Source organism: Felis catus, chromosome A2, assembly GCF_018350175.1.
Source record: "Felis catus isolate Fca126 chromosome A2, F.catus_Fca126_mat1.0, whole genome shotgun sequence".
NCBI lineage: Eukaryota > Metazoa > Chordata > Mammalia > Carnivora > Felidae > Felis > Felis catus.
In genome coordinates, this window is record NC_058369.1 from 92,657,773 (window position 1) to 92,673,045 (window position 15,273).

At 35.9% G+C, this 15,273-nt stretch overlaps 1 long non-coding RNA gene across 1 annotated transcript in view; it reads left to right on the forward strand.

Moving 5' to 3' along the window:
• The window catches only part of LOC111559492, a 57,527-nt gene extending 42,470 nt beyond the window's left edge, over positions 1-15,057 (forward strand). Inside the window, exons 3-4 of the long non-coding RNA XR_002740466.2 lie at positions 11,274-11,350; positions 14,411-15,057. This is a non-coding gene — a long non-coding RNA (uncharacterized LOC111559492). The remainder of the gene's footprint in view (positions 1-11,273; positions 11,351-14,410) is intronic.
• Positions 15,058-15,273: the final 216 nt, after the last annotated feature.

Consider the following 15,273-nt stretch of genomic DNA (forward strand, 5'->3'; position numbering starts at 1 on the left):
GCAATATATGTTAAAATTTTAAATGTGTCATCAATTTACTTTCTAGGAATTTATTCAAATAAAACTCCCACAAGTGTGCAAAGAAGAGTGTTGAAATATATATAGTGAAGCATTATTTGTACCAGAGAACATTTGGAATAGTTTAAATATATATCAATGTAGGCTTTATTAAGTTATGATGCATCCTATAACCTCTAGACAACAGTTAAAGAATATTTATTAATTCAGAAAAAAGTCCAACATACACAGTTATATTTTCCATTTAAGATACAGAAGAGCATTGGGTATCGTTGCAGCAGACTGCCTTGAGTGGGTAGTCATGGGCAATAAAAATGATGTGGGATTTCAGTACAACAGTAAAGCCAACAAAAAGTCAGCCTGCTTTTATTATTACCATGAATTGGCAATTTAAACAGCATCAAAAAATACTCCTCTCCTCTGGCATAGGTTACTCCCTTTGTACACCTTCACCCCTGCCCTTGATGAACTGTGATACAGCAGGTCAGAGGAAGGAAGAGTAAAAAAATGGGGAGAGGAAAGGAAGGGGGAGAGAGAATATGAACAAGTAGTAAATTTGGGAGTGGCCCCCTATGTTTCAAATGTGGAATCCTATACGTTTTTGCTATATTCTGAAGAGTCTTCTGTGCCATATTATGGGATTTGTCAAACAGTGATCTATGGTCCAAATCTGGACTGTTGATTGCCTTTGTAAAAAAAGTTTTATTGGGACATGGCTACACTCATTCTTTTATGCATGGCTGTGGTTGTTTCCATCCTTTAAGAGCAAAGTTGAGTAGTTACAACGGAAGCTATAAGACCCAAAAAGCGTAAAATATTAAGTATCTAATCATTTATAGGAAAAGTTTATGGACTTCTGTTATAAGTAATGGAATATTTTAATTATATTTGATGACAACAGTTGTTTTCTATTGGGTTGAATTACCTTAATTGTTGAATTATACATTAATGGCTATTTGGGTCACTAGCAATTTCTATCATATTTAATGAATGCCATTTATCAATTCCTACTTTTCATATCTTAGCATTTTTGTGTGATTTACAAGTAATCTGTGGGAAAGTTATCAGCCTTTCAACTAAATAATTAAGAATTTTCTAATAAGTTGTCCTTGTGTAGAAGGCCATGCTTGGGATTCCGTGTCTCCCAATTCTTTGGAAGTAATATAAAATACAAAAGTAAAATTAAAAGTAATTTGCTTCTTCCTCTTTCCATAAATATACATACAATTCATGGTAACCAGGTTGCTTACATGGTTTTGGTATGTCTTACCTGTCCCTGTGATACAGTACTCACTAAGTTCCGGAAACAGAACTACTATGTTTATTCAAAAAATACATGACTTAATTTAAATTACAGAATCTTCCTTTGAAAGAAGTCCAAGTGATTTACGCAAGACCACATTCATAACACATAGTTTAGGTTGCACACTCACTTAAAAGTCTGTTATTTTTTAAGGACTGCTCTCCTTCCAGCCTCAATGATTCAAAGGTGTCTTACGCATATTTCTTAACAGTCTGTCAGAAATAGACATTCCCTAAACTTCAATTATTTTAATTGTGTGTTTTCTTCTGATTGAAGTGTTTGTTGAATAGAATGATAGGGAAAAAAAAGCTTCTCGAATACAAAAAAAGGGGATTGTTGTTTGCTACTTGGTAGCATATTCCCAGAGAAGACCAAACCCCTAGAGTTTTACCAAGCCCACCCTGGAGTTATTTGAATCTCAATCTACTTTATCCATTAGATATTCAGTCTATTATTTGATTTTATAAATGGCATATTACAAAACCATTTTTTTCCCTTGAAAAATTATTGTCTTCCTTTGATTCATTTATTTTACAACTATTAAGCATTTAGCATGTACAAGGCTCATTTCTAACCACAGAGGAATATGAAACTAGACAAAATCTTTGTTCCCTGAGAAGCTATGTTCTACGTTCCAGTGTAGATATTCTTGTTCATTTGCTCCCTTCTCTCCTCCCCTGTTCATCTCTTCAAATTTTACAACTACTAAGCTAACGCTTTTACTAGGGAATTCTGAGGAAAAGGGCAGCCTGAATGCTTGTCAACTCTCCACCTCTCAATTGTTTCTTTGTTGAAGGAGACAGCAAGGACACTCTGCCACTCAGAGGAGAGGGGCTCGGCCTTTTAGCCCAGTAAATGACTTTCCCAGGGGGAAGGTAGCGCCTACGTACCTACCTACCTACCCAGTCCTGGGAGGGTAAGCTGTGTCTTACTGACCTTCAGGACTTGCAGGAAACTTGAAAGGTGAGAGAGGGCTGCCTCTTCAGCTTCAGAAGACCTGGGCAGATGCTCAGTAGTTGATATCTGATGTGTAGTTGTACAACCCTTTTTAGCATCGTTTCAAAATGATATACCCCAGTAGAAATGTGTGGAGAGAAAAGAAACAAGAATAGCAACATCGTGAGATAAAATAGTCTTATACAGCAGCAAGCACCTGTATATGAAATATAACCTCAAAGACCACATGTAAAGAAATAAACTAACAATGCAAGGTGTAGTTGAGAGGAACTATCTATGCAGTAATCAGGTATATATATGATTGGAGAAGGCACACTGGAAAAATAACCAAATTTGAATGATATTTAGAGAGATTGGTTTAATGAGGAGTTGTGTTTAGCTGGGCAGACCTTAAAAAGATAATAATTTGAATGGAGGCTTAGTGAATTTCTTGAAAAAAGTTCATGTGTTATACACACATATCTCAAACTTGGACAAAGTTGTGGGGTCACCATTTACCAGAAACTTTCCTACTTTGGACTCAAATTAAAATAACTAAAATAATTAAATAAATTATTTATAAATTTATTTTAATTAAATTAAAATCATTTCAATACATTTGCTTCATTTAAATATTTGTCTCAAATTATGTCCTCCATACTTTTTATAATACAAATCCACTGAAGTGGATTTTACTCTTATAAATCACATATACATATATATAATGATGATTTTGCATAAAGTCCAAACAAAATTCACATTTTCTTATATGCTCACCAAAAAAGGAGATTTGATCATTGTCTTGGAAATGTCCACCAAATGAAAAAATTTTCTCTGGGGACTTTAGAAATAGGTCAATCTAATGAAAAAGAAAAGACACATTGAAATGCAGAACATGTTCTTCTTGAAAAGATTGATGTATTAAATATTTATGCAAACACATTAAATTGGCAAGTGTATGAAAACATTATTACATATTTATCACCTCCACATCTCATCATTCTGAAAAGAACTTCTTTCATATAAAACTAAAATGGATGACTATAAGTTTTCCAAAGTCACATTTTTCAAACTTCATAACATGGAATGGTTTGTTTTTCAGAGTTTATATTAATTCACATAAATAATAAAATTAGTGCTGACACTAGAAGGGGCTAATAATTTATTCAAAATAGGAGCAGTCAAGTCCTGTTTCTTCGTTAGTGTTTCTCCACAAACCCGAACTGGAGCCCCCTAATATGAAAGATGCTCCGTAAAAGTGAATATTCACTCTGAGAAATAAATGAGCTCTTTTAGGTCACAGAGTCATTTAGCCAGAAACTGGTTCTGTGGCAAAAGCCAAATGTCGTAAGGGAATTAATGCATTTCTAAAGTACCTAACTTTTCCTAGAGGGTAATAAATCCTGATGGAGTCCGAAATTTTATGGTCTTTGGGAAGTGTTATTTAAATTAAAATTTAAATTGACTACACTTCTCATTAAAAGCCAGAAAGTTGAAATGATTTTATATAGGCTCTAAAAATATTCACGTTTAATACAAACTACCTTATTATGATGATACGGTGTTCTGTATTCAAAGCTCTCTTTCTGCTTCTTCTCTGCTTCTACTTCTTTTTCTGCTGAGCTCTTTTCTCCATCTCTTCCAACTTTTCCTGACCTCCTTGTTTGATTTTAACCACGCTTCTATTTACTCTTTTACTCCTGAATCACCCCTCCACCCATTTCCAGAAGCTTCTGTTACTTTACTGTTCTCATCTGCTTGCATCTCTCCTTTTTCAACTTTCCTCCCCTCCTCGCTGTTTCAAAGAAAGACAACTACTTTAATTCATCACTCCTCCTCATGTGGAGTCCCCACAAGCTCTCTGTGCTTTGATTGTTTTGTCACAGGATCAGTCCTGCAGTGGGGTAGCATGCCTCTGGTGGTGGATTTAACTTGACTGTTCCTACTATATACCAGAATAAGAAAAATCCATATCATAACATGGAAGAGATGGAGAAGGAAGAGAGAGAAAAGGCTATGGCCTCAAGTGGCTTTTTTTCTTGAAGTTTATTTCTTTTGAGAGCAAAAGTGTGAGTGGGGGAAACAGCAGAGAGAGAGGGAGAGAGAGAATTCCTAGCAGGTTCTGCCCTGACAGTGGGACTTGATCTCATGAACCTTAAGATCCTGATCTGAGCTGAAATCGAGTCGGACACCTGACTAAGCCACCCACGCAACCCTCAGGTGGCTGGTTTTGAAAGAAACTTGGATTTTAACCCTGCTTGAAATTGACGTTGACCTCTCCTTCTGTAATCCAAACCCCTGTTTGTCTGTGTGTGGCTATTGTGTACTTCTCCAGCCCCTGGCAGCTCTGTGGTCATTTCTCCTTTACTGTCTACATGCACTCACTGGATCTAATGCTCTGTGCTGTGAAAGGTGCCCTGCCTCCTCCAGGTCGCTGTAGGTTGTCTGGTTTTTGTTTTCCTTCTCACTACTCATTACTGTTGACATGCCACAGCTGATTTCTGGAATCCTTCTTTGTTTCGCCCCTTCCCTGTACTGTTCTCCCTTGACCCTGCTTCTCCATGACTCGGAATGCAAACCCCTGCTTGCTCACTTTCCAAAGCACCATTCTTTTAGGAAAACACTTTCACTGAAGAAGGAGGGATGAAGGATAAAGGTTAAGCTAGGGAACAGCACAGCATAGATAATAACATCAAAGTGAAACTAAGTTCGTTAGTTTGATAGCTTCTTGGTCATACGCACCTCAGTCCTGCTCGCCACTTTGTGCCACATTATGTTCTTTCTGGAGATTATTTCCCAAATCCTCTTCTCCCCATGCAGGTACCCTCAAACTTGCTGTCCCACAATCATGAAGAGATTCTCTATTCTCGCTACTTTATTACACAGAGTGATTTATTTCGACTGCTGTAATAATTTCCATAAACTGTGTGGCTCAAAGCAAAGCACATTCATTCTCTCACACTTCTTGAGGCCAGATGTCTGGAATCAAGGTGTCAGTGAGGCCATGCTCCCTCCAAGGCTCCAGGGGATATTCCTTTCCTTGTGTCTGAGCTTCTGGTGGTTCGGGGCAGTCTCTGTGTGTGGCTGTATCATGGCAGTCTCTTCATCCTGTGACTTTCTTTTCTCCAGTTCTTCTGTCTCTTGTAAGGAGACTGTCATTGGAGATAGGGCCCACTGTGTAATCCAGGATGATGATCTCATCTCAAGATTCCTAAAATACCTACAAATAAGCTGTGTCTGCAAAAGGGAACGTTCAGAGGTTCCAGGAATTAAGATATAGGCTTCTCTTTTGGGGGGCTGTCATTTGACCTGCATCACAATGAGAGGCAGACAATGTAAGTGTTTTCCCAATTTAAAGGAGGAAGACCAATTCTGTCCTCCAGAATACTTCTGTACTTTTAGGGCTTTTAGAGCAAATTACAGTTAGATTTTATTTTATTTTATTTTTAAATTTTATTTATTTTGAGTGAGAAAGAGTGTGTGCAAGTGTGTGCTCAGGGGAGGAGTAGGAGAAATGGAGAGGGAGATGGAAAGAGAGAATCCCAAGCAGGGTCTGTGCTGTTAGTGTGAAGCCCTACACGGGGCTGGATCCCATGAACCATGAGATCATGGCCTGAGCTGAAATCAAGACTTGGAGGCTCAACCAACTGAGCCACCCAGGTGCCGCTACAGTTTGATTTTACATGACATTTTTCTTCTCATTAAAAGACCCAACCCATTAAAAATGGTTACAAATAATGTAACATTTTAAATATGGGAAACTTATAATAAAAAAAAAAAGAAAAATTTGTATATATTTATACAAATGCCTTCGTATCTTTGTGTATGTATGTGAATATGTAAAAATGCATATTTCTAATTCTCATCTATTTACAACTGTATCTGTGCTTAGTCTTAGTATGTAATAAGTCTGTTCAAAATTTTAACAATTTACAAAACTTACTATTTTTTTGTTTTTTTCTTTTAATTATTTAAGGAATGATTAGTCATTGTAGAAAACACAAACTTTTTTTTTACAAAAGGAAAAATTGATTGTCTGATTCTACCGGAAAAAAAAATAACCAATTTGGGGGCATATCCTTATTTTTCTCATGCGATTATGTCTGTATGTATATATGAATCTGTATGCCTATAACTACATCCACATTTATTTATACTTTTGATTATAACAAATCTTGAACCATACCCTGTAGTTCTATCCTTGATTTTTTTCATTTCTCCAGTTAATATTATGTTGCACTTTTCATTTTATTTTATACTAGGATCATTATTATATATATTCTATCTATATAGTACATCATTGTTTTGATGTCCTATAAATTATTATCATTGGAGATTATTTTCACTAGTAAAATGAGCACTAATGTTAGTGAATATACTTTTTCATACATTCTTATAAATGTGTATCATTATTTCTTTAAGATTAATTCTCAAAGATAAATTTTCTGACTCATATGATGTATATGTTGTGGCAGAGATTTCTAGCCATATCCCAAATTTCTCTCTGCTTCCGAGGAACCAGGTACCTCATTTCCCAGTTCCACCTGCAGTTGGGTGTGGCCACGTGACTGAGTCCTAGTCAGTGGCATAGAAGAGTGTGATTCTTTTGTGCCATCTCTGGCCTAAGATAATTGACAAGCAGATCTCCTTCCTCCAGGTCCTCTTTCCTCTGGGGTGCCAGGAGGCAGCAGAGGAAGAGGTATGAGGGACAGAACAAATTTGTGCTCCTTAGCCACCATGTGGAGCGAGCTACCCTTTAACTGAACCAGGAACATTCATCTCAGGGATTGGTCGAGTGAAAGATACTGGTCTTGAGCCATTATATATTTAGGATCTTAAAAAAAAAATACTGCTTTATGGTAAGTAATACACTTGTTTTTAGAAGCTTTGATACATATTGTTAAACTACATCACTCAAAGTCTAAGCAGTGAGGGTATCCCTGCTGCTCTCTTTAAAAAAAAATTTTTTTATTTGAATGTAGTTGACATACAATGTTATATTAGTTTCAGGTGTATAACATAGTGATTTGATGAGTTTATAAATTAAGCTGTGCTCATCCAAGGTCTGGCTGCTGTCACCAGGCAACACTATTACAGTATCATTGACTGTATTCCTTAGGCTGTGCCTTTTATTCCCGTGACTTACTCATTCCATAAATGGAAGCCTCTATCTCCCACTCTCTTTCACCCATTTTGCCCACCTCGCACCCCTTCCCAGCAACCATTCAGTTGTTCTCTGTATTTATAGGTCTGATTCTGCTTTTTGTTTGTTTGAGGGTTTTTGTTTCTTTTATATTGCACATATGATTTCTAACCAAGATTATACTCAAACGTTTACAGTCAATTTTAATATTTACTAGAAAAGGTCTGGTAATACTTTCTAGAGATTCTCCTACATTTATCCTTCTACATGACCATTATAATCATGTTGCCAATTTTCCTATAAAGGTTTAAAGGAGATGGTTAAGGCTGCAACTGATGTAAAATTAGTAATTTTAGCATTCTTTCATCATTGAAACGTACATATATTCTAATTATTTATTGTTATGTTGCTGTTATAAAGTGTTTTGTATGTATAGATTTGCAAAGTTAAGTTATTTTCTTGCATGAATTTCTTGGAAATATGGGAATTCAGATCACTAGTAGCAATAAATCTACAATTGTTCTTAAAGATCATAGTTTGCCTCTCATAAAGAATATGTAAAGATAGTTTCATCAGAGTAAGCCAGTTTGACCGCAAAGTCAAATATCCTGTGTTTTGATATTAGCATTAGTTTTTTTTCAACATAAAGAAAATAAGATGTTACCTTACTTTTCATTTAATTGCATTTCTTCTGTATCAAAATTAAAGTTTATAGGCAGATATTGAAGTTTATTGAAGTTTGTAGCATCTAGGTGGGTTCAAATTCCTTTAATGTAAATTATTTATTATCTTTGTTCACTTATCTGTTGGGGTCTTTATTTGAATAAATTGTATGTATTACAGATGGATCATCCTTGTGGTGATCTGTACTTAATTAAATTTTCTAGGATTTGTTTTTACTTAATTCAACAATCCATCAGGAACTAGACTGATAAACTGTATGTGAGCTATGTACCTAAGTTAAGTTTTCCACAAATTCTAATTAATTATTCTCATTTATTAATTTTCTTGTCTCTGTTATTTCCAGATGTTACCTATGTCGAATAAAAAAGTTAAAGTTTCTTTCAGACATTTTCACTATATTCTTTTTATCTTCATGAAACTTATTTTTGTTCTAGGAGCATACTGTTTTGATTACAACTGTTTTGAAATGTGACTTGATATTTGATTGGGTTGTCAGCCTTCTTAGTTTTTCTACTAAAAACATTTTTGATAATCTCTTTTTTTCCCTTTTTTTTTGCAACTTAAATAAGTTGTGTCAAATGGCAAGAAAACAAGTGGGAACTCTTTAATTTAATGGGCATGGTATCCACTCCACAGATCAACTTATGTAAAAGCACCTTTTAAAAAGTATTGGTCAATAGGTCACTATTTCCATTGTGGAGGAATCATACAATACTCCAGAGGTATTTTGCTTACAAATAGTGTGTTTTTCGGGTGCCTGGGTGGCTCCGTCGGTTAAGCGTCTGACTTCAGCTCAGGTCATGATCTGTTTGAACCCCGTGTTGGGCTCTGTGCTGACAGCTCAGAGCCTGGAGACTGCTTTGGATTGTGCATCTCCCTCTCTCTGCCCCTTCCCTGCTCACTCTCTCACTCACTCTCTCTCAAAAATAAATAAACATTAAATTTTTTTTTAAAAAGCAATGAAAAAAACACAAAACAAATAAAACAAATAGTGGGTTTTTCTTTTTTTACTGAAGTATAATTGACATAATATTCTGTGTTTCAGAGGTATAACCTAATGATTTTATATTTGTCCATATTGCAAAGTGATCACAGTAAGTCCAGTTAACATCCATCACCATATAGAGTTACAAAATTATTTTTCTTGTGATTAAAACTTTGAAGATCCTCTCTCCTTACTACTTTGAAATATGCAATATGGTATTCTTAGCTGTAGTCCCTCTGCTGCACATTACATCCCCATGACTTACTCATTTTGTAACTGGAAATTTGTATCTTTTGACCCCCCCTTCTTCCATGTTGCTCACCCCCCATCCCCCACCTCAAGCAACAACCAGTCTCTTCTCTGTATCCATTAGCTTGATATTCTTTGTTTTGTTTTGAAAAACAGGTATTTTTAAAAGAGAACTAAGAAACATGTGATTATTGCTTAAAATAAAACTAAAATAGTATTATATGAAAGCATCTCCTTTATTAGTAAATCCAAATATACATACACATTGCAGGGATTTTTCCCTTACTTGAAATATCACCAGATATATGCCCATCTTCTCTGATAACTGTATTGTCTTATATTCTGCATTTCCTCTAATATGGAAATCCAGAAAACTTCAAGAAGATTTGGTACAATGTCTTAAAAGCTCAAGGGTTAACATGAAATGTTTGATATTATAAGAAGTCAGGAAATGCAGCTATTTTTTTTTGAGTAATGGAACTATATTTATATCTGGAAGTTAATTAGATATTATGCCTTATAACCAATATGGTCTAATTCATAATGAAAGTATTTTATGAAAAAATAAAGATTAAAATTTTCATTAAGACCTTTTGTGTTGGCAGTTTGCCTGTGCAGTTGATTTGCATAAAGCATGATTAATGATAACTAAAGAAATAGTCTAACAGGTACAGGAAAATGAAAAATTATCCTAATGAAAGAACATTTTATGGGGTAAGCATTTCAACAACAGAAACCCCCATTCATTGGAAGTCTGTGACATAACATACCTGTGAAATGGTAATAAGATAAACTTAGTAGCCAGTGTTCCTTAGTTTGACTTGTTTACCTCTGGCATGAGTTTTCTAAGACAGAGGCTGGTAGTCCCGACTCTTTCTAAGAACTGCACAAAAGTCACAGGCAAATAACCAGTTCAGCACAATTTGACAGCACAAATGCAAACATTACAAACCAATTCATGTGCAAATAACTGAAAATGTGAAAAGAAACGTAGTAAAAACCTATGTCTTCTCGTATATTATTATTAAATTGCTGGATTACTTTCTCATGGACACATTTGAGAAGATCCAGTTTACAGCTCACATAGTATAATTTATGTGGCTTATGACAAATGTTTTCATATAGCCTTCATATAATAGCCCCAGGTCATGTGATATGAAAGATTAACATACGAATTTATATTTTGAATACAAAATTTAATAAATACTATTAATGCAAAATAATGTTAATAAATTATGGAACTTGTATGTGGAAGGAATGCATTGTAGAGCTCATTTATTTCAACTATAGTTCTTGACACAGGCTACAGTGGTTCAATACAATCTCTATTCTGGTTGAGTGACTATTGATTTTTTATAATTACAGGGAGAAAGCTGTGACATATTTACCATTTTTTTTACTTGTAATAAGGATGGGCTTCGTGGACATGAGACCTGGGTGGTTGCACAGGGTGTCCCACTGTGAAGGGACCCACACTTGGTTTAATGTTCTGGTATTAATAATGCCAGGATACTAATAACATTTGAATAAGAGTTCCCTCCTTTTCATTTTGTACTGAGCCCTGCAAATTATGGAGCTATAATCAAATATTCTCATGTATTAAGATTATCAATTACCCTCATTCCAAAAACTTCAGTCCTCTGCAAAAATCTATGATTTATTATTCCTTCTATACTTTCTTATCCTTAAAGTTCACAAAGAGAAATTATCAAGGGTAGACTGGTATGATTTTCTACTGGTCATGTCTTTTAACTTAATTTTTTTTCTTGATGAAATGTAATTTTTAAAAATAATTTATTTAAATTCCAGTTAGATAGCATATGGTATAATATTACTTTCAGGTGTACAATTCAGTGATCTAACACTTACATACAACACCCGGTGCTCATCACAACAAGTGCCCTCCTTCGTCACCTGTTTTCGATTACAACTCATGCAATTTTTTTTCCTTTTAGAAACTATGTGAATGCTGTTGCAACTGCAAGCCATATTACGTAATCTCCTATTTCACCCTAAAACAGAAAAAAACACAGTAAGTACCCTTATCTACTTCCCCTAGATTCAGTGGTCTTTACCATTGTGCACCATTACTTTCTCTGTCTCTCTGTCTCTGTCTCTCTCTCTCTCTCTCTTCATGCACGCACACACGTTTTTCTTATGAAAATAAGTAATTTTCATTTCAATTTTCAAATAACGAAAATTATTTTCATTTGAAAATAAGTCACAGCCGTTTTGACATTTCACCCTGAAATAATTCAGCTTGTGTTTTCTAAAAACATTCTCCTGTATAACCTGGGTACCATCCATGATATTTTAACTTGATCCAATAATATTTTCAGGTATTATTCCAATTTAAATATCTCTATCCTGAAGTATCTTTATAGATTTTTTTTAAAACCTAGCATCCAATCCAGAATCAGGAATTCCACTTGGTTCTCATGCTACTAATTTAGCAAAAACATCTGCATTTCCTATTTTTCCTCCAGAGAATTTTCAGCTTGATGAAAGCTGGAGCCCCTGTGGCTTATCCTCCTTTGATCGTCCAAGGAGGCTGAGTGATACAGGATAAAAGGCAATGTGGTGTAAAGAGTCTAGGCCTTAAGTAATATGTGCATGAATCCTAGCTCTACCACTTTGTTCTGTGACCTTATATATTCTCTTTAAATTCTCTGTGCCTCGGTGTCCTTCTCTCTGAAAAAGTAGCCATATTACCTACAATAAAGCCATTGTTGTAAAGGCGAAATGATATGACAAATGTAAAAAACCTCGCAAGTGGATGGCAATTCATAAACATTTCCTCTTTCCATCCTTCCCTCAATGTGTGCTGAGAGTGGGTTTTTTTTTTCCAATATGTAGAGTGAGATTGAAAGAAAGAAAAAAAAGGAAATGTTCTATCTGCCAGTGTTAAAAACCTTTTTGTCTTGTGTCATCTCCAAAGTGCTAACAGATTTTATAGTATATCAAGTATACTGAGATTCACTTTAAATTTCAAGGGTATATACAATCAGGTTGTATTTTGAAACTGTGGCACCTGGAAATCAGAAACAGTAAAGTTAAGAAAACGTACCTTATGTGTAAACGAATGGCTACCACCCTTGAATGTGACATGGCAAAACTCCAGGAAAAGCAGAAGAGGGTCACAGCTACAATGAATTACTCTCCCATCCTTCCAGACTCTACTGGGATTCTGAATGCCAACAGGTGTGATGATGACCCCCTTTCTTGCCATTTGCTGGCAGGCAAGACTCTCTTCTCTCTCCAGTTTTATCAGATTGGACCAAAGCTTTGGAAATAGGGAAATGAGAACTCCAAAATGCTGTGTGAACAGTAGGGACTGTGGGTTCCCTTTTTTTTTGATTCTGTCATCTGAAGTTGTTCTCTACCTCCTGTGCTTCTGGGGCTTTTCCACGAGGAGGAAGAGGGTGGAATGGGACTGGGTACCTTACAGCGGGAGGCTATGGATAGGTCTTCTTTGGTTATGAATTTCTGAATTTTAATGGGAATGTGAGGTCTTTCTTCTGATGACTCAGGACAACAGCAATCAGCCTCAGAGGTTTCTCTATGCTGTAGTTTTGATTAATTAAACTGAAACTTTTTTTCATTTGAAGGCAAATCTTGGAAATACTTTTTAAATAAATCTATGAGGTCTGTTTGATTTCTTATCATTTGCCCTGTATTCTCATGTTTCACAGTATAAATGTAGCTCTCTGACTTACTGGTGTCGTTTTGCAAAATTAGTTATTAAATCTAAGTCTGAGGGACTCATACCCTAATTTGTTTTCTTGACTTTGATTAAATAATCATCCCTGTCTTTGTTATTTGATCTGCTATGAGGCAGTACTAAAAACAGTACACTTTCTGCCTTAGGGACTGCAGGACCCTTTAATCCTCTTCAATCCACTTTTTAACCCTGTTGGGTTCATTTTAGGGGGGAACGTCACTCTCCTAAGGATTTTAAAGATGCTGCTAAAAAAATGCTCTCTCTTTCTCTCCCCACATCCTCTCCTTCTTCCCCCACTTCTTCTCTTTCTCTCTTTCTTTTTTGGTATGCTTTAAGCTCAGATAGAACTTGACATATGAAAGTTTGTATTTACTTTTAGATTTACAATTGTGAAAATGCTAAGGCTCTTCATCTTTTACCGTGACTTCCTATGCAGGTGCAGGTAAATTATGCCTGTAAGAAACTAGTTTGAAACAGTTACCCTTCATAGAAAATTTCACTAACAGTTAAGACCTAGGAAAAGAGAGATTGGTTAAAAAAAAGTCCGTGTAATTGGGGCGGTTTGGAGTCAGGCACGTGGTAAGCCTCAAACTTCTCATTTGAGCCTTTCGGTGAGCTTGGCCTGGCCAGGGTTTGGCCAGTTCCCCGGAGTTGTGGCTGGAGTTTGGATCAGGTGCTGATTAGAGGCAAACACAAAGAATGACTAGTTCTGTTTGGAGACATAAGCGGAGTTAGACACTAACTGGTTGAAAAACATTGCTTTTTCTTATTTCAAAACTTTAAACCTCTATTAAGCTAAATATTAGGGTAAGATGGAACAGACCTGTAAAAGTGAAAAAGTTTACTTTTTAGTTTAGTAATTTAGAGTAAGTAGTAATTTAGAGTAAGTTTACTCTAAATTACAATTTAGAATGAAAGAATCAGTAGAAGAAATGTCTGGAAAAGAAAAATATTACAATTTGTAGCTTCTGAAAACTTTCTCAAAAAGTGTTGTTTGAGGAATTTATTTTAAAAATTGTATCACTTTTCATAGTCATGCTACCATGATAATTTGTTTTAGTGAAAATCAGAATTACCTATCTGTAGTCTCTTTTATGTATCTGTATGACAAAATCAGAAAATGCAGACCTTCCCTTTCTGGCTCTGCGGTGGTCTGGGTCAGCACGGTGACAGCACCTGGGTCCTGGGTTTCTATGCTGCTAGCTAGGTCTGGCTACAGCTGAGGCAGCCTGTGTTGAGTGGTACCCACAGCAAGAAGGAAAGACCTTACCTACCTCATCATGCTTCTTGGGCTGGGACTAAGCATGATGAATGCTTCCCTGAAGAGTACCAGACATCCAGGTTCATCACTTGCCTCCATTTTCACATCAGGTCCAGCCCCTTTCCTGGGGAGATGGTAACCATATTCTGTTCATAACCGTCATGTGAATCCACTGCCCATTGGTGATGAAAGTGAATAAAGAGAACCTGGGATCACTTCCGAGGCCCTGAGACCACAGCACTGGTTTGGATTGTTACTCTGGACACGGATGAGAAAAGTGCACGGGACTTCACGTTCACCTTCTTTACTTGTATCAAATGATGACCAGTGTACTGGTCTTCCATTCCTTTGCTTGTGGAAGAAGATTGGCATAAATAAATTAACTAACTAACTTATATTGGTCGCAGGAAAGAAAAGCCCAAGAAACCAACCAAACAAAAAACCCAGTAGAGAGCCAGCTGATAGGGGACTAGCTGTGTTTCCAATTTGCTTCACTTGAATATTTTTAAGCTTCCCTAGGCCTTACTGTCTTCATCTATAATATGAGGGATTTAGTTTTTTAAATATACTTTAAAAATTGATTGTAACATACATTGAGTGAATAAGCAAATCATATGATGAATATTATTTGCCCCCCAGGATCGACCTTTGTTCCCCTTCCCTTATTAACCCCCAAAGGTAACCACTAACCTGACTTACAACATCATAGATGAGTTTTTGCCAGTTTTTGAATTTATATAAATAGCATCATACATTATATACTTCTTTGCATCTGATTTCTTTTGTTCAGCCAGATCTCCATGGGATACATTCAATTCTTTTGTGGAGCAGTTTGCTTGTTTTTACTGCTATGTTCTGTTCCACTGTATGAACGTACAAACAGTTTTTATCTATTCCACTGTTGATGAAGATGTGGGTTGTTTCCATCTGGGGACTAGTATGAATAATTCTTCAGTGGACATCATTGAATGTG